The sequence below is a fragment of the Temnothorax americanus genome, unplaced genomic scaffold (assembly GCF_048541705.1).
Source record: "Temnothorax americanus isolate GAGA-0224 unplaced genomic scaffold, ASM4854170v1 Scaffold28, whole genome shotgun sequence".
Classification (NCBI taxonomy): domain Eukaryota; kingdom Metazoa; phylum Arthropoda; class Insecta; order Hymenoptera; family Formicidae; genus Temnothorax; species Temnothorax americanus.
The window spans coordinates 2,820,236-2,846,570 of record NW_027509421.1 but is presented as its reverse complement, the minus strand read 5'-3'; the positions used below and the strand labels follow the sequence as shown (position 1 = coordinate 2,846,570).

At 38.4% G+C, this 26,335-nt stretch overlaps 1 long non-coding RNA gene across 1 annotated transcript in view; it reads left to right on the top strand.

The window, feature by feature from the left end:
• The window catches only part of LOC143899578 (uncharacterized), a 90,949-nt gene extending 80,034 nt beyond the window's left edge, over positions 1 to 10,915 (top strand). The window contains exon 4 of the long non-coding RNA XR_013257544.1: positions 9,877 to 10,915. This is a non-coding gene — a long non-coding RNA (uncharacterized LOC143899578). The remainder of the gene's footprint in view (positions 1 to 9,876) is intronic.
• The last annotated feature ends 15,420 nt before the right edge of the window (positions 10,916 to 26,335 follow it).

The window sequence follows — 26,335 nt, the reverse complement described above, 5'->3', positions numbered from 1 at the left end:
GCGGGTTATAGGATTTACGAGAAAACGCGCGGAAAGTAGCGCGCGCGAGAAAGAGAAAGAAAAGCTGTCGTGATAAACAAACTGATGAAGAACGGAAAACATAACTGGATCACCTCTCTTCCATATAGGCATCTCCGTTACGTTGCAAATAAAAATCGCTCAATCATGATCAACCTATGTTATCGGCTCGTTTAACATCGTTATACCTTCAACTTTTACCCCTTTTGCAGGTTATTTTCCATATTGTCGCGTTGTAATTATCACTGTCATCAGCCTTGATCACCGAACGAATATGTTTTTATTGTAGGTACGAAATTGCGCAGAAGACCATTAATCCGGGATACTGAATCATTAACGAATTAATGAATTTGCTGAGTAACGAGCGTTATAAATAGATCTTATGGTAACACGGAAATAAATCCTCTCATCTTTATGCGAAATATCACGATATGTATATATGCACATTATGGATTTATGTTATTCGTGGAAAGGTGAAACGATAAAAATTCACACGTGCGCAGTTAGCGTCCTCCGTTGTAAAACCGTGTTTCCACGTGTACTCTAATTTTGCTTTATTCATATTTACGAGTGTTTTTTTATGATTTAAAAATACAAGATCTCTCTCTCTCTCTCTCTTTCTCTCTCTCTCTCTCTCTCTCTCTCTCTTCAACAGTGACACATGTCCACTCAAAACGAAGAAATGTATAACATGCACCATTCCGATATGTTATTTGTATATTCTCGAATGTATGCGAATGTGCAAGGGAAGTAAAAACAACGCTGGTTGATGCACGAAATTCACATTCCTTACAACTATTTATCCTCCGTCTAATTTTAACATTCGTTACCATGCGTCACATATGTGACGCACCGATCTCTCGTCGGAGACTAATGTTACACATGTGCGACTCGTTATTTAGGACATTAAAAGCTGGCCTCTTCAATACATTCTATGCGTATATAATTAAACATGGACTATATTAGATAAAACTATTAAAAGTGTAGCTGAGGCTTTTTCAATTTTACCGTAGTAGCGAACGTATTAAATGAATATTTTTTATCTTAACAGAAATATAATTTAACAAATTAGGTATAATGATATATTTAATTCTTTAGCTCAATTTTCTTGCGTGACAAAATCAACGTCATTTTTTAAGATTTCTTATTCTTTCACATATCTATTCTGAGAAGAAAGTTTTTTTTTTTTAATGATGTAGTTTTTTCTCTTCACAAGTTTGCAACTTTTTATTCTGAAGAACTTTTATATAAGAATCTGTCTTTTTTCTGTGACGCGCTCGTGAGAAATTATAGATAATATGCGCGACGAAATTTGCTTTGACATATTCCTATCGTAACACTATTATTTGAAAACATCAGATAAAATAAAGTGCAGTATGTCAAACAACTATCGTAGACGATGGCTTTCGAAGAGCTTTTTTAGAAAGTAGCACGAGCTACGTGTGTTATTTCAATAAAGACGTATAGATTCGTGTACCGTATACCTGACTAGGTGATTTCGCATACAACCACATCCCGAAGGGCTTGGTACATACATACAGCGAATTCCGAAACAGTTGATGCTGAAAATAAACGCGGGCGAGCTTTCACTCAAAACAAAGAACGTTCACAACCGAGTTTGACGTGCAGCTTTGCGTATATCGTTGTCGATAAACGATGATAAGCATATCGAAATCGATATTCTTATTGCAGTTGACATTTTCTCGCATATTTCGTATTACGTGTCCCGAGGTTGAAACGTTCAGATATGGAAAAAGATTGAAAATTTTTGAAATATATTTTTTAATTGATAAGGAAGCTGATAAACTGTTTTTCTAAATTAATTTTTTTATTTTGAAACTTTTAAGGTATTCCTTTTACGGAGGAGCGTATTTTGTAGGCGCTTAAGCAGGGCCTCAGCAAACTCTTGTATATTGCATTCAACTTATATAAAATCAAGTTATACGTGATTATTATGTTTACGTATAAGAAAAAAGTAAAAATATTATATGTATTTAGAAATTTTTTATTTTTTTGGTAAATTTTACTGTCAGAACAATATGGCAACGCTGCGCTTTTCAGGGCGCCGATTGTAAAATGTGAAGTTGATGACAAAAGTGTCAATATAATTGTCACGTTCATTAATCAAAGAATATTGTGACATTTTCTTTTTATCAAAGAGAGATTTTATAATAATAATGAGTGATAAGAAACATAAAGTGAGGAGTAATGTGGGCAAAAATAAGGGACACGGTTGAAAAAAAAGTTGATAATAAACCGTACGTGATGAACTGAAGTGTGACATATGAGCGCACAGCTTGCAGCGTTGCCAAATAATTCCTTGAAAGTCGCCATTAAAAATATTTATCTACAAACCACATTTCAAATCAACTATTAACATAAATATTTTGTTTAAATATTCGGTGACTCTCTATTTTTATCGGCACTATCGAAAGTATAGAGTTTAGCGAATATGTGTGTGTAGCGCAGTTAATATTTAATATTTCAAGATATTTGATAAACAAATTATTGCATTGAAATGTGGAAAATAGATTTTTTCGATAACGTCACATATAAAATATCGAATTTTCAAAGTCATAATTCTTCTTTATATGCTCGGTAATGTGGTTTAATTTTCTTCTGGCGTAAAGATATGCATTTTAACTTTCACGTACCAAAAAATTAGTTAATTCTTAAGACTTTGGTGTCATGAAAGGAATACCTTAATTTTTACCACTAGAAAATATAAAAATTATAAATAAAGGAGAAGCGTTTCATGAACTTCAAGGGCTTCAAAAATAAAAAACAGTCTTGTTATATATAATTAATTTTTATTTATATACTAATAAAAAAGGGAATTATGTAGGATAATCATTATTTGTTACTTCGATGTTACACTTGGGTTTGAATAACACCAACCAGCTTTAAGATTGGGCATTGGAAATCCCAGAAACGTTCAACTCCTTTTTTTCATTCTTTACTGCGAGCCTTAGTGTGTGCTTGGAAATTCACCGCCAAATTCAAGTGGACTTCACATTCGACGATTTACGGCAGTTTTCGAGCATACCTTTTCTCTCTGCCTAACCTCGCGTGCGCTATCCCTTCGTTCCCTTCTTCCCTTCTCCTTTATCGGATAAAATGCATTAGAGAGCCGCTTAGGTGCAACCCATAAAAGATAATATATTTTGCGCGATTCGGGATATGCCCTGGGTCAATTCTCTCGAGAAGAAATCTGGGAGAGAAGTCAGGTTGATGCAGATCGCTTCGGAAATTTATATAGGTTCGACAAATTATAGCGAACTCGGCATTCGCAGATGTGCGAAGAGAAATGATTTAGACAATGTTTTAATCTAAAAATTGTGATTTATTCAGCACCATAAAGCTCACTTAAGATATATTTTGTATATGATACAATCGCAGTGATCAAATAACTTCTGAACATATTCCTTCTATTGAATCAAGAAATTGTAATAAATGTATTTTCAAAGACGCTATTTTTTCTTTGAGGTATAAATAGCTGCATTATACTTAATTAAGAGCAGGACTGTATTAACAATATAATGATGTCCATTAAATTAATTTTTATTACATTTATATATTTGCAATTGTCTGAATAGTGAAATTCAGTATTTTACAGACTTTGTATTTTCCTGAGAAAGACGTTTCAAACTATTACTAACCGGTTATTCCGATAAATATTACCACATGTCTCGGTGGTCGAAATTGGTACGACGCCCTACACGGAATGAGGGAGGTTCCAGGTTCGAACCCTGGGTGAGGTAATATTTTTCGCAATAAATTTCTTTACAGTTTTTAGATAATTAAATCGAGTCGATTTAATTCCGGGGAGGGAAGGGTTTTTAATTCTAACAATTACTGTGTGTTTTAAGTCCGACAAATAATCGGCGCGCAGTTTGTTGGAAAAATTATATGTATATATATAGACATATATGTATACAGAAACTAATATAAGGCTGTCAAAGACCTAAGCTTGGATCGCATGGCTGTTGATTCTGATTGATTGTATATCGTTACGATCCTATTTCTCTTATTATTATTATTTGTATTTTCCGTTTCTCTCAAACCGGACTCGCACACTCATATTCGAAGAATGGACGAGTACGTATGCGCGCTTCCCCTTTTGATTAAATCGCGATAGACGGGAGTATTGGATAAGTCGATACCTCCACCGTGAACGCGCGGTATCAGACAGAGCCGCGCAACCATCGCCGAACTTGCTGCGAAACCGCGCCATCGCGCTTGAGATCTATTTGTTTCCGATGAACCGACGATTGTCGAGATAGCGGGCGAAGGGTAGTGAATCCTCTTACTATGCGGCTCGTATCGTATAGGTGAACGCGCCGCGCCGGTCCGAGATGCTTTCGTTGAAATTCAAATCTCTGGCAGCCAGCGTGTTGCGCTCGTCGATTTGTTTTCGCGACTCATTTAGAATGCTTGTACACAATCGAACATGGAAACTCGATTGCGAAGTCACATAGCTTTTATAAAGTATAATAAAAGGAATCAATAGAGGTTTCTATTTTTTAAACTGGCAGACTACAAAAATTTATTTAGAAAACTGGGGAGTAAATAAAAATTTAAACGAATATGCTATATAGGTACTGAAGATAGCATACACTGTTAAATTCATAGAGTTAAATTAAACTCAATTTTGAGTAATTTTTAACTATTCCATAGGTCGCCACAGCTCCTACTCAATATGTAGTTAATTTAACTAAAACAATGTTAATTTGACTAAAGCAATGGAGTTGAAATAATTCTATTTTGTTTCAAACTAATAAATTTTGACGCACATGGTAGTTAAAAATAACAAGATAAATCTAACTCATGGTATTGGTTTAAATTTCATCCTCTAACCTTTAACAGTGTATAGTAACCTTTAGTATCAATGTATTATTGATACAAACCAATCAAGAGAAGAGAAGGTGTGAAAATCTAATTTTTAGTAAATTAATTATATATAAGTTTGCTCGAAAAACATGTATTTTTTTGAACGGTTAAATTTTAAAAAGAGAACATTAACAATAGAACTACCGGAGATTAATCTATATTTATTTCTACCGAAGAAATCTTAGAATAGAAAAGAGAAAACAAATTAATAAAGTTGATTATCTACGTAATTTCAATAAAAGTCAGGGAACATTTCACCAATTAAGATGTTTTAAAAATGAGTAATAAATTATTTAAAAATGTCAAACGGATTATTTTCACTCCCTTGGTAGTTCTAGTGTTAAACTTTCTTTGATTGCCTTATAAAAATGTAACATAGAAAAACGCGTTTATAAGACGTTTGCATTCTTTGTTCATTACTATTAATGTATTTCCAATAAAACCGCATGTGGAGAAACCTACAGCTCGTCTTTGAATTCAAACTAGCGTTTAGTCGGGATCTCGCATTATCGGCGAAGTCGGCTTTAAATCACGGCTAATGCTCGAGATAACGAGCGAATAAGATAAACTCACCCTACGTGATTTCCTGATAAGCGCGTTCGATTACTGACGGCCCGCCTAGGGAGAGCACACACCACTCGAAGGACGCGAGAAGAACGGTGGCGCGCGTTTGCAAGGAAAGTGCAAACTTTGGTGCCAAGGATTCAAAGAGCGGAGGGCAGGCCCTCCGAAAGAGGGATAAATCTAGAAAGGGGCGGAGCCGAACCGGGCTGAATCCTAATTACGACGACCCAGAGGCGTGTTAGACGTGACCCAGGACTAAACTCCGTTCTAAGGACTGCGAGCTAAGAGCCGAGCGACGACGACTAGAGGTACTTCCGGGAGCGGGGTGGATTAAATGTTGCTGCTAGCAAAGGAATCGTCGGGATCTGCCGGGGCAGGATTTGGGGGGTATGCGTCCATTTCGTCCTCGAAAGCATCCCCCCGGGTGGCGTTCCACTTCGTGGTAGAATTAACGCCTTAGCCTGATGGCCCTACACTCTCAACCGGTCGACTTCTAATGCGATCCGGAAACTTTTTGGCTTGCTTATTTCGCCGCAGTGTGAAAAGCGCGCGAACACAGTCGCTACCGTAACGCGAAACACCGCGAGAACTTTTGTAGAACCGTATCTTATATATATCTTAACGCGCTCGCATTTCCGCTTTACTTTTAAGTGCGACGAATTTCATCCCGCCGCGAAAATTAATAAGCCGAACATTGTCGCGTGCGTTACATTATTTCCGCCATTATCTCATTAGACACATTTGGATCATCGTCAAAGTGGGATGCGCAGCCCGCGCCTAATATCCGTGCCGGAAGATCTCCCGGAGGAGACCTTGAAACTTCGGGGAAGCAAGTAGATTCTGCCGGAAGGCTTCCGCCTGAAATTAGCACCCTCGTTTAATGCTACGGCAGATATAGCCGCTGGGTCAGGTTCCCGACGTACTGCCAGAGGCTCGTTCACGACCTTTGCACTCAAAGTGAGGAACGAAGTGAATTGCCGGAGTGCATCCATTTCGTACACCAAGGACCTCTTCGTACATAATCCTAAGTTAAGTACGCTTTCCAGCTAAGGAGCAGCGGGGGCATGCTCGCCAGTGGATGAATCTTGACCGAACATCAAATAGCCGCTGAGCAATGTGTCTCGGACGTATCGTTCGCAAAGTGATTTTCAAATCTTTGATCTTGGTCATAAACTTTATGTTATCTAATACTCATAGTTATATGAAAATAGTAGTTTGCCTTCCGGGGGCAATTATTCCTTGGTGAATTATTCGAAATATGAAATAATTTCTGTTCAGGAAAGATATCACAAAATATATATTAGCACATTTTGAGGTATAAACTATTAAAAATCAAAGCTTAAACTTTAAAAATTACAACTAAAAGTCAGTTAAATCTTTACAAGGAAATAACATTCTACTATTAAATATGTTTATCGAAGATCCCACATATTTTTCAACGCTGCTATTTTTAAAAGTTTCTCTGTTCGCATCAATCAAGATTTATCATTCAAGATAATACAATTTTTAATTCGTAATTTATCTCATATTGTATATTTCTACCATCCAATTTAGAAAAATGAACAATAAAGTTTCTCTGTATATTGTACATTCTCTCATAATTATACTCGAGGATCGTGCATGCGCAAATAAGCGGTATAATTGCGGATCAGCTCGTTATTGCAGCAAATCTTGACGCACCCGCGCATCTTTATCATTATGACATCGTAATTAACACCAGCACCGAGTACTTGAAAGTATCGCGCGCAATTTGTTCTCATTAACGAGAAAGTCTTTTTTTGTTATACCCAAGCTCGTTGCGGCCGCGAAGGTTTGCGCTCGACAAATACCGTTTCGCGCGTTCAGTCGCATAAAATAATAGAGTCGCTAATACCGCCGGCATTCTCGAAGCTTCGCGAAGGCCCGGTCGGCGGTTAGCAATGCACACACGCACGCATACGTATACGCGTGATAATTGAAAGTGGGCGCCGTTTGCGCGTCTCCCGTGCATATACCTCGCGCGTAGTACGTGCCTTCAAAAACGATAATGCCCGTCGCGCTGCTCGAAGACTCCGTCGGTGCTTCTCGCGGTGAATTTCACTGGCGGTAATAGGATCACGCGAAGATAAACTCCGGGATTAGGGGATTATCGAGTAACCTGCGTGCGTGCGGGCAGCTTTAATGGTATGCTAATTTGGTGCTAATTCTGAAGGGAAACAGCTAATAACTCAACGGCGCTCTAACCGTGGAAGATTCCCCCGCCACGCCGCGGTCGGTGCGGTCCCGATATAATTCCGCTAACTCGCGCTTGTCTCTCAGCGAATATGAACGGTAACACGTGTTACCCCTCCCACGTATCTCCCCAAAGTGAGCTCATCGCTTCTCGGTCGTTTGCCGAAAATGTTTCCGGTAGTTGCATCGAGCGGGGCAAAGTTTTAGAGCTGCTAATTGAATTACAATTCGCGCGCGTATCGCGCCCGTCGTCGTTGTCGTCTTAGTCGTCGCGCGAACTTGCGATTATAATCACATCGCAAAATTGAGGTTGCGGTACATGGATACTCCGTGAATTCTCTGCAGTAACTTCGCCTAATGTTGTCTAGGTGGTGTAATGCTTTAACCAAAACGGATGCACCGCGTATGACGAGTAAAGTTACGATATTGTATATAATCGACATGTTAAGACACGTATCACGACATCATACTTGTATGTTTGTGTCTACCCTTTTAGCATTAAATACCAAAACTTAATTATAATATTTACTTATATTTACCAGTATATTACTAGAAACAGATCTCTTTGCTTATAAAAACATCCACCATTTATTATTATCAAAATAGCATCTCTCCATTATTAAAGTTAGTGAGATCGTATTTACTTTTTTTCGTTTGTTACAACTTTGAGTTGAAAATTATGTAACAACGATATTCACCGTCGATCGAAGCGTGCTATGTGACTCACGAATGCGCGGTATAACGATCGACGTGCCGGCGCAAAATAACGGAACAAAATAGTCTGGCTTGAGTGTCGCTTATCATTTACGGCAGTATAAGAAAAGAAGGCGGCGTGTTCAGAACCGCGCGCGAACATCCGTTTAATCTGCAATCTGCGGATCGGCTTTACCGGCAATAGTTTCACACTTTAGGGGTTCCGGTATGCAAATGCTGGCGAAGAAACACGCGCGGTATATCGGGAGGCTGGCCATTCGCCAGCTACTATCCCTTGCAGCCGCCAGCTATTGCGACCCGCGCCGGCGACGTGTTACCCAAGTGCATTGCATATTGCAACGCGGGTTAAGCTGTGGAATCACGTCGAAAAGCAAAAGGAAAATGCTCTCGTGGAAAAACACGTTATTTTTTCGTGAACGCGGTTAAATTGCTCGTCAGATTTATATTGGAGTTTTGTCGTGCTTCGTAAAAATATTATTCTAGTTATTTCTATATACAATAATATATATATACATACGGGTCTTTTATTAAAAACATTGTGATAAGTCAAATTATTTTAACAAAATATAATTAGAAAAAAACTGTAGATACATTAAGCGATTATTTAAAAAAATGACCACTCAATTTTGAAGAATCTTATTAAAACATATATATTTTCTTTTTTTTTTAACAAGATTCCTTTAATTTTAATAAGAAGTCACCTTTAAAATAATTACTATTAATATATTATATACGACATATTTTTTATTACTTTTCTATTACGTCGCATTTATCGTTAAAAACTTATTAAATTTATTTATTTTTAGACTTTAGACATATCCATCTTATCTAGATTATCTTGAGCTATAGCTGTCGTATTAAACCGTACGACCAATGCATTTCAGAAGACGTTATGTTTATCTTTTATTATAGATAAGACGAAAATTGAATGATGAGAGAGTGAAGAGAGTCAAGAGAGAGTGAAGACTTTCCCGTCGGGAATTAGACGGAACTTCTTGGAGATTGCATCGATCGCGTGAAGGACGTTAAACGCATCGTGCAAGCGCGAAATATCTAACAGTTCATGCTTTTAGCTTAACGTTGTGTAATTATTATAGTTTCGCAATACGTTACAAGGTGGCGATAAGAATCGGGGGGTGGGGGGTTGCTACGTGCCGGCAACGCGCCGCGCACGATAATACGCTCGACGCGAGTTGAAATTCAAGAACGGTCTGTGGCTTTCCGGGTAGAATATATACGCGCGGCTGCATGTGAGGGGTTAAATGTCCACACTAAAACGTTATTTAACCTTAGGAAAATGACAGCTTTTTAAGAAAAAAAAACAAAGGTTGATGGATCACGTGGATATTCGCGTGTTGTAACGTTGAATTTTCTTTTTCAAACACAAATACATCTGGATTACACTCGACAATTTAAAAAAATATATATGTACCTTCGATGTATCTGTGTCTAACTGTGTGAATATTTATTCTGTTGCAGGTGAGTTAAAAAAAGCCGCGCGCAAAGCAAGAGAAGCTGTGAAAGTGGTACGTTAATCGGAATAATAAAAAAAAAAATTATGACAGTGAAAGTTGGAAAATTTCACACGTTTCTAAGATAGATAAATTAATTATAATTAAATATTCCTATTTCTTCTAACTATGAAGAGCAGTTCTGCTTAAGAATCGTGTTAATTTCAAGTTATACTTACTTATTTATGGTAACACACTGTAAAATTCATACAAAATGGATCTTTTTTTTTCGGATCTGAATTGATTTTGTTGCCCAGTCACTATTGCGGAATATTTTAGCGCCAACGAACTGTCGCCGTCGGTGGTCTTAGGATCGATACAGGAAAGGTCGCAGAACTCATATAATTTTCCTCAAGTCGACACGGTATTATGAATTATCTACTTTAATGTTTTGCGCAGTGGCTTCCATAATGCCTCGTGCGACCGATAATTCTGAGCGGCTATAGTCAGCTATGCGATGACTCACGACTATCGCCGGATCGCGCGATGAATCGAGGAAATGTAGCGAGCGAAATTAAATTAACTGTGGACAGCGGGATATCCTCATTTCCTCATCGTGACTTTATAATATTAGATTTTTATAACCGGTTTTTTATTCAGTTGGCAAAAAACAAAGGTAGACCTCGTGTCAATTATCGAGCCATCTTAATCAAGGTCTGTCTGGCTGCAAGCACTTTATTCACTGGACAATGCCTCGCCGATATAGTGGAACTATATTATTCATTTTTGCGGTAATGGAAGAGATAATTATCGGTGACGCAAGACGAGTTTATCGGTTCTGGAACGTAGAAGCAGGCTCGATCGTGCGGCGCAGGAAACGAGAGAAGATTGTTAGAGTAATATAAATAGGTCGCAAAAAGAGTTTATTTTCGCGCGGCGGCGCCTCGCGCGGATTTTTAATCATTACGCGCGCATTCGACTCATTCAGGAGCCATTCGTGTATATAGACCTACCGCAAGCTCGCGCACTCCATTAACGGATAATTCCGAATGGTAAGGCGAGTGACCATGTGCCCGCGGTAATTTCGTAATGGCGTCGTTCAATCGAAATTTGTCGTAATAATATGGAAAGAAATCGGTTTTCTTTTCTTTCTTTTATTTTAATTTCTTCATTTATGCATTCGAAGCTCGGTGTGCGCTCGGTGTAAATTCTCTCTATTGACCGTGCACTTTGCGGCACTAATAATAAGCGCGATTTGGTAACGGCGAATAACGTGTGCTTGACATATCTGTAGTTTAACTCAATTGGTCGCGACGTGTTTTACAGATACAGAAAATGACGGGAGGCGCACGGTAGATTTAACATACAGCAATGAGAACGTATATACCAGTTTATTTTTCATCATATCGCTCTCAAGCTAGAAATAATATCCACTTCAGCCATTTTGATCTCAACCGCAGAGTTTAACTCCTTTTTTAGTCCATAAACGTGATTTGCAGCGGACGATGAAAATATTTCTATTTGATCGGGTGCAATCTGCTGAATTTTTATAGAATAAAACTTGCGAGACAATTTCAGTAATATTTCAACTAAAAAGATCGGGATATTATTTTTATCGTGCGTGCTAGATGAGTTTCGAATGGCCGCTGAAAATGTCGCGAGTTTCAAACAATTTTCGTAGTTTTGCTTCTTTCACCATCGGATATGTTGAACGCCCGACAAACTAAATTCGTCATGGAAACTAGTTGTTACGTATTAACTCGCTAAACCGGAATATCTTCGCGCGGATCGTTGCGAGAGCAAATCTCAGAGAATCAAGTCTCGAGAAGACCAAAAGTCGACGTTAATTCCGCACGGTGCCGCATTAACGTCAAACTTTGGGTGACGCGCAGACGTCTTGCGCAAACTTATAATAATAATTATCATTATTATGACGTCGTTCAACAGTGCTCCCGCGAAGCGCAAAGTCTGCTTTACAGCCTCCGAGGATTTGACGTTCGCGAAACAGTCAGGCCGGTTAAAATCGGCGAACGACGACGGTCGCTTCGTATAACGAGTTGTCTTAAAGTTTCTCGACGAGAGGGCAAATCGTTTGCGTGCGCGCGCGCGCGCGCCGTTTGGATGAATCCATATCCAGGCAGGACGAACCGAAAGAGAGATCCTTCCCTTGTTAAATTTAACCCCCGGCGCGTCTATTTCAAAGTAAAATAAATTCGAGTTGCGATTTTGCGCATGGCATTAATGCACTCTGCGAAATATGCAAAATATGCAAAATGTGTCTGTCTTGCCTCTGTCTATCTTATTGTCAAGAACTATGAGATATTTATTTACCAGACATTGATCATTTTACTATTATATGATAATATCAGTATGGTAAAATTAAAATTTACGCAATTATGTTTAATCTAAAAGTTAAAATTAAAACGCGACAAAATGTCGATCTTATTATTCAGTTTGAGCATATGGGGTGATATTATTAATCGCAATAATGCGTGGTCTCCTCCCTCATATGCTATCGATCGATCGTGCGCTATTCTAATAGCATTAGGTAAATGGATTTTCTGATGAATGATGAATGATCGTAGGGGAAAAGCTAAAATAACAAAATATTATTAGATATAGGGTATAGCGTCCACATCACGACAAATCCGGGAGAATTCAGACAATCAGAATCTGTCGATGTTAGAGAACGAAGTAAAATGCGCGGCGTTTTCGAATCCGAGAGTAATCTACTTCGAAATGATGCCGACGCGACGTACGGAAAACTTTCTTGCTGCGCTCAACATAAAATTGGATTGTATTTCAAGTATATGTCAACGCTCTGGGAAGCCCTACGAGCCGCTGTAATAGAATCCCTATTTATAATCGAGTTCGTTTGCTATGCTAGTACCTCCGTATAGCATTACTCGTTTTTACTCGTTTTCCGACGACCGACGGATTTGCATGTTTTATTTTATTTTAGGAGTCTTTTTTTATTAAATAATTGTACAAATAATTCTAAGAACTATATATAATTGCAAAACTCAATTTAATAGATTAAATTTTTCTGTGTTTTAATCTCTTTAATACGTTATTATGCAGTAAGATTATATAATTACAAAATGCATACAGATCAATATTAATAATATCAATGCAAATAAATATATTAAGTTTTTATAGTCATATTTCTGCTGAAAACGCAGCAAGAGGTCTAAACCAGTCTTGAGACATGGTACAGTTTAACGAATCTTGAGATCAATTTGATAATTGTTTTATTATATTTGTAAATTGCGATTTGATTGAGGAATAAATTAATTTTTATAAATTGTTTTTCGATCAAAACAAAAATATATTTTATCTTTAATGTTTATAAATTGAATGGTTAAATAAATAAATAAGTATTTAAATTATTATTAAAAACAACATAAATTATTCTCACGTAACGGTTAAAATTTTTTAACAATAATATACATTTATACATGTATCAAACAGATTGAAATAAATTCTCAATTTAATGAAAATTTAATACTCGATATACTATAAAATATTTCCATTCGGAACGTTCTTTCGATCAAATGAAATTAATCATCATCCACGACAATATTAATAAGTCCATAGAACGAAGCATATACGATGTCTCAAAATAGCACATTTATCGAGCTTAATTTAAAATACAAGCGGCGAACAGGATAATTGGGGATTTTATAAAGCATTAAATATTTCGAGACGATAACAGAGAGAACTCCTCTGGTACGCAGCGTTGGCTTTTGTTATTATAACATAACGTACATTATGTATGTACAACGTACAAACGCGTTGTATACAAAGTCGCCGCGCTCCCGCGCTTCCGCGCCCTCGGGCCCCGCGCCAAGGCCAGCCGCTATCATTTGTGCGTCGGGACTCGAACTCGAACAGATAAGTAGCGGCGCGTGCTGCTCCGGCGCGTATTACATTATCTCTTGAGACGTGTTCACTGCAGGTACAAGGCGTAAACGCGATCACTTCCTATACGAGCATCTCTTCCCTACAATCGATTAATTTGCATGATTTCCGTAGATTCGATTATTGAAACGACGGAGTTTCTAACAGATAAATATCTCACGAAACTCATTTGCTTGCGATAAAAACCGAAGGACAGCGGAATTGTAAATTATTTATTCTCAATACTTATATGTACATATGTTATGTGATAATTATTTTCTCGCAACATTCGGATTTAAATATATTTTTCGTTGATTTTCTAATTTTCGCGTTTTAAATGTAATTTTCTCCTGCCGCGGCATGTCGTTATAAGATTGAAAACGCGAAGTAACTCACGATTTGCAAATCAAGTCACTCGAGAAACAGCATGCATGTATTTTACGTTTTATCTCTTGTATTAAACATTTCCTGATAATGAATCGACGGCTCTTTTGCAACATACAACCTTCGCTTTATGTTCGCGAGACTTGAAGTAGTCAGCCCCGCTCCGTCGTGGCATTTAAAGGCCGATCTACATATAAGACGCTGGAGGTAGGACGCAGTTGCAGTTGTGAACGCGAGATGACGTTTTATCGCACGCAGCGTGCGTGCACCGTGCACGCATTCGCAATCGTTGGCCGATTTGCGAATACGTGTACGCTGCACGCTGCGTGTGACAACACGTCATTTCGCGTTCATGTCTGCGACCTGCGTCCTGCCTCCAGAAGTCCTGCGTCTTATGCATAGATCGGCCTTTATCGTTCAAAACGCGATCGCGACATGATGTCTGAGCACGACGACTCTCCGTGATCATTAACATTAATATAATTATCAAATTATCGTACCGTGAATTTAGCTAATGCCACAATTGACGACTCGTAAACATATATCCAGATAACGATTATTCATTAAAGTAAATATTTTACGTTACAATACTCCGTCGTAGCGGAGTAAAATTCGTGTCGTGTGTGGAAGTGCCGAAAGTATCATGCACGTTTTACGTCCTTACGCGATTTTATGTGTGAAGGCCTTGATTAGAGTGCGTAGCTAATCGTGTTTGCGAATGAGTGTTGTATGAGTGCGATTAACATCTGTGAGGAGCACGGGAAAAACATCGGTTGATGGTGGAGCAACAATACGGATTTGTGTGAGTAAACCTCTGTTTTTCATTTTATTTCTTACTTACAGAATTGATCATTTGTTATAAATATAACTTGACTCGTTTCAAGATACGAAATTTTATTCTCACTTATACGGTTTTTGATGTACGTAACGGCTACGAATGGGGAATTAATGGGATTTAAAATTAATAATATGAACGCCTATATGTAGCTCAGAGATTTCTAGATTTATATTTTTACGATGATGTAAATTTAGTACAGCCGACAAATTGTATGTCAAATTCGATAAATTTAGAGGAATTTATACGCGCTGAAAAGCAGCAATATTCCGAATGTTCATCAGTTTCAACCGACCAGAAACGGTGCTTGGTGACGTGCCTTGTTAACGGCTCCTCCGAAATTGCAGTATCTTAGAGCATCAGCCGTTCTCTGTCGCTGCGTCTCTCTCTCTCTCTCTCTCTCTCTCTCTCTCTCTCTCTCTCTCTCTCTCTCTCTCTCTCTCTCTCTCTCTCTCTCTCCCCTTTTCTCTCCTCTGTCCCTCCCTCTCCCTCCTGTCCTGTTCTTCTTGCACCAAGAGCACGTAGACGCGTGTATACCATTTCTGTCGAGTTCGTCGTTATAACAGCCCTGTCTCGAAACTACCTGTCTCGCGGTGTAAACGAGTTTCGCTAATTTTGAGAGAAACTGTGAAGTTCCTCGACTGAAGATACTCATAGATGCGGCGCGATCCAGTTTCCGAGCGCTTTCGTGCGCCGCATTTTCGGAAATCTCAGTTTAATGAATCATCTTGAGACGATCATCGACGTTTGTATCGCAGTTATAACTTCCGAGGAGATAAAAATATATATATATATATCGTAATTATTAATCTCTTTTTAATACGAATAAACATTATGTATCGCAAATCGAATTTTATTCTGGCACATTATATTGCAGTATAATATAAGAAAAAATTTTTGAAAAATACAGTTGAATCGAGAAAAAGAAAGATTATGGAGATGATATTTAATAAAATTCAATCTCGTGGAGAAACTTTAGTCCCATATTCTCAGATTTGTGTGTCTATAATCTCTGTTTCAATTATCACAATTGCTTAATATTTAACAATAAAAGTATAACATTTGCTTGAATACACGTGCCAATAAACTTTTGTTATTTATGTAGTTCAACGTTTGTGATTTAAAATTATATTTATTATTTAGTGTCGTTACAATTAGCTTTCATGTCTTGTGTTTAATATTTGGAATAGATGCGATACGCGCGTTATTGTAGCAAGCAACCAATCGCGCATATATATGCACGCGCATCGGTTAACGCTAATTATGCACGTAAGCGAAGGTAACGAGATATGCGAGTTTCAATATTCAGATGCGTATAGTAGCTGCGATGAAGGGGTTTATTAAACTTGAGGCATTACGAAAACGAAACAGAATCGTGACGTTGCAATTAAAGTAGATGATATCCATAAATTCTCCATTTAATCACGCGCGTAAGACAATACTCCGGTTATTTAATTCTGTGATTCACTACACGACGCTTTTAATAGCGTCCAAAGATATTGATTTTATCATATAAGATAATTTTAGAGAATATTCTGGGCTTTACGTAATATAGGTAGGACTAGCGAGAAAATGTTAGACTGCGCTCTCTTTATTAATTTGTTATCACAATCTCTAAAATTGAATTTTGGAAGTTCTTATATTATATAAAATAATTAGATTTAGATTTTATATATGAGATTGATTTTTTTATGATGAGATTTATATATTTTATACATGAGATGAGTATATATTTGTCTTTATATAACGCTTCGTGCAATTCACAAAATCTATTTGATGGCTATCCGAGAAATATCTTTCAAATTTGCCAAATATTTGCAATTTTACGTGGTACCGTGGTGAGTATGGCCGAAGAGATTTAATTTTACTGATATAGGCGTAGATGGAATGAAACGCGCGGCGCTGACGTTAACGCCTCAGCGGGATCGACGGCTGCCCGCGAGATGAATTATGCGATCGGGATTCATGGAATCTGCCGGGTTAGGCGGGCTCCCGTGGCTGTAACGCTGGTATACGTCCGTGTAATTTCGCGGCCGTATCGCGGCCGATTTACGACTGCGCGGCCGGACCGCGAAGCGTGCTAGGCACGAGTCGATCGCACCATCGCGGCTTCGTAAAGCCCAGAAGAGCGCGTGATTTTACCGCGCTACGATCATCGATCTCGCATCCGGGCGATTGTTTTCCCGGCAATCGCATTGCGGCGTCGATCCCTCGATGTGATGTGCCGTGAGTTCTTTAGTCCCTTTGCCGGTTATACAAAATTCCGATTGTAATACAATAGAAAAGGCTGATGTAATTGAATCGAAATTTTTCTCATTTTTCTTCTACTTTATATAAAAAGTTTAATTATATTATAATATTTAATTTATATATTCAATTAGTTATATATATATGTATAACATTATATTGTAGTGTATAATTAATTAGTTACTATATATTTTACACAATTTAGACGGAAGGTGTTTAATACACACATTAACATACATTGCAAGAATTAACATTCTTAATTTTATATCTTTTTCTCAAACCGTGTTATTATTATACATCCTATAAAACCATTATTATATATCCTTTGATAATCGATGATGCAATTAAATTTATTTCAAACGTTTAAAAATATTTTTGTACCACCGCACCGCGCGTGTAATGTATTTGTGCTGCAATTTATTAAGAGACAAAATAACTTTTCTGAGCAAAGAGTAACTATTAAATTTTCTACGAGGTGTAACAACGCCCATTATTGTTGTTACATTATCGATTTACGCAACGAAATCGCCGGAGAGATTCAAGTACTTTTATGCCGAGATTAATACGGTATATGAAATGTCTCCGCGGATTTTTCTTTTTGTCTCAGCTTCATTTTTCTACGCAGTATATAATCACGCGGTATATATTGGCGACACGTACTGAGTTACCGCGCGAAAAACGTCGCTGTGAAACGCGATGGTTTTATGACGCTGTTGTAACTGAAAATGTATTTCTCGTGAGAACATATTCGCGAACAGTCCGCGCGAGGAACGCTTTATTCCCGATAACCGAGATCGTCCGTAAATTATGCGTATGAAACATTGAAGATATTAATCGGTCGGTTACATTTGCGCGCATTTAACGTTACAACGGAGGTTTTATTCAAAGCTATATATAGCTTTTTTGTACGGTTTGATGCACGACATATCGATGCGCCGTAAACCCGCTTTTTAACCGTGGCGTTTTGAAAGCCGCGCGTTTACTACTCATCACTAATCTTCAGGAATTACGCGTTCCTTTCGCTCAATACCCCGTGAACTTTCGCGGATCGAAGCGCGGAGCGGGATAGCAGAAAACGATACAAAAGTAGCGGGATCACAGAAGGCCAACAGCATATCGCAATGGAAACGGCATAAATGTTGCTGCGGTTGCTTTGCGCAAACGCGGTCGATCGGATAGAAGAATTCGTTTCATATCGCCCCTTCATGCTCGAACGAAGCTCTATGATGCATGTAACTAATTACGCCAGCCAGTGTTTCCCTCTTATAGCCGAGCAACCGTGAATTTTACCTTTCACGAATTTACGTGAATCACAGCCGTTGGTCACGACTCTCTATACTAAATTTAACAATATTAAATGCATTTGCTTTTACGATGTGACGGGGTATAATCTAGTTCTAGTATCAAGAAGATATTGCGTTGGAACGGTGAATTATAATTGTGCTCTTGATGCTTCATAACGTTTGCGTTAGGATTTAGCAGATATTTTATCCAGCGAGAATTTAATTAGGAACTTATTTTGCAATGATGGAATTAATATTAAATTTTGTTGAAGTCAAGACTATAACAAGTGAAAAGGAGCTTTGAGAGTTCAATCGGTTGACACGGTGCATAAGTAGTACATTATAAATCGGACATTTCGGCTGTGCTTCGAGCCATCTTCAGCGATGCGGTAACAATTAATTAAATCAAAATGATCTTACGTTATTCTCCGGCGAGAAATAAGTGAGTAGAATTCTCGAGTACCTCATTTCTCGCTGGAGGAACGTGAGATCATTTTGATTTAATTGTTAACGCATCGCTGAAGATGGCTCAAAGAGGAGCCGAAACATCCGGATTTATAATTATCCATCCTAGCAGTTATTAAAGATCGATATAACGTTAACTTACGCACCGTCAACCGCGTTGAACTTTCAAAGCCTCTTTTTACTTGTTAATTTCATTATCGCGCGATAGTCCCTTGTTTATCCAATTATTTAAAGTTAAAATTGCTTTAAAAAATATTAAACTATTGAATTTGAGATTCCGTTATTTGCTTGTTTCTTTGTAGCGTGATTACCAAATAATTAATTTATATTTTATTTTTTAATGTTAAATTGCACTCTGTGAGTCGAATTTTTACAAAGAAAATGCCTGATGCATGCTTCAGGTTTGTCATAGAAATAGTTTAGAGAATATCTTACGAAGTGCTGATAACATTTTTCTAATGCGTACGACAATGACATTCAGAACATTCCTTTTTTTTTTTACTGTTAAAGCGCAATGTATCTGCCTATTACGCTTTTAGAGCATTTCAAACGCCTTAACACGTAAGGAGGAGCATCGCTTTATTTAAATTATCTTCTTGAGTCGCCCGATGTCGGGTAATTGTTTTTTTTTTTTTTTTTTAATAAAATTTTGCATAATGCATATTCGATAATGCGTATGCACGTGCCGCCCGTATACGTAATGCAAACTGTATAATTTTACAATGCCATAACCAACTCCGATGTAAAGGTTGCAGCTACATACATAAGAAGAACCCAGGCGGTTAATGATTGTCGTAAAACTATACAGTTTTTTATATGGCTTTAAAGAAAATCTCTTTAGTTTTATACGTCACAAAGCACGTATCCAGTCATCACTACGACGATTCGAATGCATAATATGGTATTCCAATAAATCACAGAAAAAATTATGTCGCGCAATCTACATTAGATTTGAAATTTTCTTACAGGGTGAGATATAATTTTAGCAGTGGAATCAAAGCGCATATTTTTTTCATAATTGTTTAAATATTTATTTGCATGTATCATACATAAAAAAGAACCACGGCACCAAAATATCCTAGGTGTGAAATAAACATTTCGACACCAAAAATAAGGCAATAAAAATGGCTCTTGAAGCACTATGGCGAGCTTTGCTAGCTTTATTTTTAGTGACTTGGTAAGAATTAGCGAAAATAGATATAGGATGGGATTGCTAAAACACTTCGGTCTTTCTTATCGTGTAGATATATAAATAAAATATAATTTCCATGTATTATTAGTGCGATGTAAATTTAACTTTTTTTAACATAGAAGTTGTCACTATTTTTAAATTGTTAATTCAGTAATACTATTATTTTCGTCTATGGTAAACTTTTATTTTTATTTTTAGATTTTGGATAAATGTCAAATTGTAAAATTATCACGAACATCAAAATTTCTCGATATATTTTTAGTTACTAATATATTATTATACAATAACATGAAATTTAGCGCTTAGAACGTTCTATTGGATATTATTATTAATACACGAATTTGGGTATTACGAGTCTCGTCCAATTATAACCAATTCGCGTTTCGATTCCACTGAAATACCGAAAGGGTTAATGAAATCTATTGCCCGATGAATATTACGTTTATTGAATAACGTTTCCGATCCCGTATATAATCCGCTTCGTTATACTTAATAATAGAAAGCATTAGAAAACACCGAAAATAGGGTGAAACTAATCTATTGGAATTCGACTCGGCGCAACGTAGTGGAAATTGAATTTTTGCGCAAACTTCATCAAAAGGCGCGCGAATGTGATGCCGAGATTTTCGCTGGTATTTAGCACCAGGGAAAGAGCGTTATTAAAATCATGTAACGGATTTGGGGAGACGGCCGCCGTGGTTCTCGGACGATCGTATTCCTCTCGCAACCAGCGCCACATCGCGAAATCCATTTTCTCGGAATAATTGCTGGCGAAAGAAGTGTCTCGGGGCCTTTCGCCCCTCCTCTCGTCGTCACGGGGATAATCCGCGCGCGAACGAAAGAAGAAAGCCGGTAAAAAGGTGCGGGAAAGCGAGCGGGCAGAAACGAGACGGCGCGATCTGTTTTTGTGGAATCTCTCTAGCTTGGCTGTAATTAATTGGCGGAGGGAGAACTGAAAATGATAGACGCAGGAGATCCAGACGGGACATTTTTGATTCCGCGAATGTGCATAAAGTGCACGACCCAATTAGCTTTCTGTCTCTGTCTCTTCCTCTTTCCTCCTTTTCTCTTTCTGTTCCTCTTGCAGAACTCTGTGAACGTTCATTTTAATTCTCGTATGTCCATGATCATTTCGAGATATCGAATAATGTTCAAAACGAAAATTGCGCTTTGACTTCGCTGTATATACATTGTCCGGTTATCGATTCGGAATTATCATCAATTTTCTCCGATTTCTCCCACGTTATTCGCATGTAAATGTATAGAAACGGTTATGATAATTATTATCGAATTATGTAACAGCGTTGGTTATCCTATAATGGTTAGCGTTTTATCAGAAGCAATTTTTATCGCGGAAAGAAATTGCGAGAGAAAAATAATATAATAGATATTTCATTTTCATACTTTATTTTATCATTCAACAATAATGCGATTTACATATTTTTTTACCATATCGTGTCCTAGTTTTTCTGCCCACTTTCTCTCTAATTATGTAATTAACATTACGGTGTACATACTTTCTTATTTTATAGCACTATGATTAATTGCTATATATTATACAGGATCAAAATTGCTTTCTAAAAGCAATCTTGTACCAGCGATCTCACCGAAAGCGCCAGTTCCCTGTGTGTGCTATCGATAAGGGATTACTGCTCAGCATCGCACATGGAGATTTATATTCATGAACGTTGTCCCTAAACGAGAACGCCATACACATACGCGGCGGTTTCCTAAATATTATTTTCCCTCGGAATCTCGGGCGTATACCTAATCCTTTGCCGACGAGGGTGCATATATAGATGCATATATACACACTCGCGTAATGGGTTTAGGCTCAGAAGAAGGGGTGACGTCTCGTCGAGTTTCGCAGAGCGCCGCGTATAACATAAGTGGATTAACGAGAGCGACGATCTTAATCCCATTACACGTTATGCTTAGTCAGGTACTAGCGATCTAGCTAAGTTCCCCGATAGCTCGATTTATTTCAAATCGAGAAAACGCGAGCGCGGTTCTTGGAAACGCCGCGCCGTGCGCGAGCGGAGGAGCTGTGCAACTAACTCCCCCAGCTCCGTAAATTGGCTGCCATTTACGGGACGATAATAGATTTTAATCATCGTCTCGCTAGCTGTTTCGCCAGTTGTTCGTACAATAAGAAACACGCGCCCGCCGATTCATCTTTCACGCGCGTCCATTAAAGCACCGGAAACGATATTTCGTTTTTTCCATTAAGTCGCGCTTCCGCGTGCCAGTGATATTTCGTTTAAATCCCGTTTGTCCGAAATGAAAGTTGGCTTTTTTCGGCTACCGTTCCATACCTTCCGTCGAAACATTTTCGTCGTGCAAAATGTCTGATGAAAAATTCAATCACTGGCTAATGGGAAAATCTGTTAAATCGGATCATTCGCGCGAGATATATCGGACACGTAACCGAAACTCAATAAGTCCGCCCGCAAATTTTATGACTTAATTGACGCGTACCTACGGCTTTTTTTTTTATAAGACAAAGTAACGAATAATGCATATGTGTGAAACTTTAAAAAGTTTTCTGTGATGTTCGATATTTCTTTCAAACTTTGGTATTATTTAAGTATTATTGAAGTCTGAAGAGTCATTAATTCTTAAACAATCTTAAGTTGCTCGCACATATTTATTAGTATTTTTTTGTGACAAAGATACTTTTATTTATACTAAAATTACAACATTTTTGCACTGTCGGGTGTATCGAATTTCACGGTCACGCTATAGCACGTTTTTAAATTTCCCTCGCATATTGTATACGGGGCTGTCAAGAGAAGAAGAAAAACGGTGGGAAATAGAAAAGCTTATGGTAGCTTACGGTAGCTCGACCCGGGAAAACTCATTTTCTCGGTGCAGAATCGGCCAGTAGTCCGTACCAAAAGGCGATCAACGATGGATTTTCCGAGCGCTTTGCCGGCGGGTAACCGATTCCGCTTCATCCACTCGCGCAAAGGCGAAAATGCGCGCCGGAGTACCTATCTCGGCATTTCGCCGCGATCGCGAATATAAGGCGAGCAAGCGAGCATGAGCGCATCGTACTGTTTCTTTGAATTGTTACGGCTTTCTTTCTCTTTCGTTTTATTCATAGGTGCAGCGCTGTATCAAGGGATTGATGCCGGTCTAGTTCATGGATCAAACGTGGAAGATTTTTTTGTGGATAACAGAAAATAAATTATTCTAAATAAATTATATAATAAATAGTTGTTACGTTTAAATTTTAAACCGTTAATATTTAACGCCATTTTTTTTAGAATGGAATGCATATTTACACGTAGAGAGAGTTGCAGGATTTTTGCGACATAAATTAGGCGCACATTGCTTTTCCCGTCATTCCAAGATAAACCGTTCCCCACCTTTTATATAAACCATAACGGTGTTGAAGTGCACGAGGGATTTACGAGTTTGAAGAGATTACGCTTTCCTCTTAAGAATAACATGTTAGGTTGTCCGACAGCTTTTCGTCCCGTATAATAGAATCACAAATTCATCCGCGGTGGGTGAGAAATTGAGTCGCGAGTAAATATCGATGTCTCGTCGTTACATCACACACGAGAAAATTAATGAGAATTCTTATTTCCGTCGTATAGCGTTCCTGTTAATATACGTCACTCCGCGCACGACCGTCTTTTCACGTCGCGTCGGGAGCGCGACGGGGAGGATGGGGGGCGGTCGGTCTCGATCCGCGCGCTCGAGAAAATTGCATTGTCGGGCGGGATTTACAGGTTTGAGGAAACTATGCGACGCGCCGCGACGCGACATGGAGAAACAATTAAACGCTTCCCACGCCGCGCGGAAAACTTCGAATGCAATTTTCGTTTATTGGTCCTGGTTCCGGCGTCGGTTAGATTACCGACTCCCCTCTATCTTTCCCTCGAAACAGCCGATAGCGACATCTCGCCTGTCATTCGCCTGCTTCCTTCCCCGGTGGCCGGCGGGGGAGGAAAAGCCGCCGCGTCTTTATTTTCCTTCGGGTAGCAGGCCAAATTTCATTACGATCCAGGCGCGCGTTTTCTCCGCGCTCTTCCTCGTTATCCTACCCTCGTTCGTCGCAGAAATGTTGCTGCTCCTTGTTTAGAAGTAACGTTGACGTATCCGGCAACCGGCAACCTCCCTCCGGCAATCGGTGATCCCGCCGGGATTTAATCCGCATCCGAGGTAGATGGGGAATCGAAAGGATACTTGAAACTCGATTTTCGGTCTGTACCGTGAGCAGAGACGGAATAAAGACCCCGCACGCAGAGAGAGACGCTCTTCAATGGCGACCCTTTCGCGAGATATCGGGGTATAAGGATGAATACCGCGCTATCTGAAAGATAGCGATCTCGGAGATTCTTTCAAACGAATGATACGACGACTTTAGCCCGCCCAGAGTAACTGTGAGCCGCAATAATTTATTCGTGCTAATATTTGAAGTAATCCGCGCGAAGTGACGTATCTCCACTGAATATTTATCAGATGACGTAACTGAGAAAATATTAACATTTGTTTTTATTCTGTTCTAGATTTTTATTTGATCAATGTGTCCTGATAATTTGTTAATACAATAAACGGGTTGTTATTTAATTATTGAAATAAAAATACAAATATTTTATCGCGGTATAATTATTTTGCCGAGTTTTACAATAAATGAATTTATGATTCTATTACGAGAATAACGAGCAGTTTTTGCTTTCTTCTCTAACTCCACATCGATTATACCATTTGCGAATAGATTAACAAATAATGTTGGAATAACTTTTTAATGCTAAGTAGGAGGATAGTTTAAACAGGGATGAAGTAATTGCCCGCATTTCTATTGCGTCAGATAAGCTAACCCGTAATCTGCGAGCGAAAATTTCAAAGCCGACACTGACGTTCCCGTTATCGTCGTCGTTATTCGCACGGGAGCTGCGTGTCGTTCCCTGGGAAAATACGACAACTTTGCTCTCCGTGTAACAGCACCCGCACTTGCTTTTATCCCTATCAGGCGCTGCATGGGCGAGGGAGAAATCCGCATATAACTTCCTCGGTGTTATCGACTCCACGAAACCGAAGAGTGTATCGCGAAATAGAGATAGTCTCAACCACGGCGCCAACTCAAAGGAAAATATCTATCGCTTCCTTTACAAACTCCACGTATACGATCAAGATAAATGTAATTTGTGTGTAAAGCAACGATTGGAGATCTTTAAGTCAACCAATTTTCTTAATTTTGAAATTGCAAGAAGTTTCTTTTAAAAAGATCAATTTTGAGTCGAATGCAATACAACTTTTGACATTATTATAAATATGTGTCATTAAAATATATGTATTAAACTTTAGAAGATAGTCCAGTAATATTATATCTGCACACACGTGCAGACGTAACCAATCACGCACACGCATACACACAAACTATATTATTTCTCCTATTACATTTAATTGCAACAAGCGGATTAATTGAGTTTCCATCGAGATGTATATTGGTCTCTCAATCGGCAAACCTCTCCATCGATCATCGAGCTGGCATCGATAACCATTGTGATGGCGGGACAGCCTTATTTACAGAATCCTGTCAGCGCGAACCCGGGAATCCTCCACGTCCTCTCCGTACGCCTCGTCGTCCTTCCTCTCAGAGAGACATCAGACATACTCTGTTGACGGCGGCAGGTAATGACGTGCATCGCCTCTGTCTGCTAGCTGCAGTTATATAGGACTGAGACAGATAGATGCGAGCGGATGGAAGGAGTACCTCGTTATCGCGACAATGTAGGCGCGTTCCGTTGTTACATTCAGTTACGTATCTGTTGGATTCCAGAATTATATATATTTGAGTTATTTTCGTAAATAATCTACAGGGAATCTACGCGAATAAAACTCTAGCGTTTGGATAAGTTTAAGTTTTAGTTTCCTCGGATAAGTTTTATAATAAGTTTAACAAATTTTAATTTAAAAAAATACATCGATAATTGAGCTCAACTGATGCTTTACGAAGATCCACAGAAGAAAATCAGGATATTTGATGATTATAATACCTATGTCGATGCAATATGTATTATTTTTTTTCAGATCTAAATACATTAATTTGTACATTAATAATGCAAGTAACTTCACTTAATACGAGCGAATCAGAATAATCTTCGTGTTATGAAAGAAGCAAATGCAACATATTGCTGTGCCGCACCAATTTTCATATTCCATAATA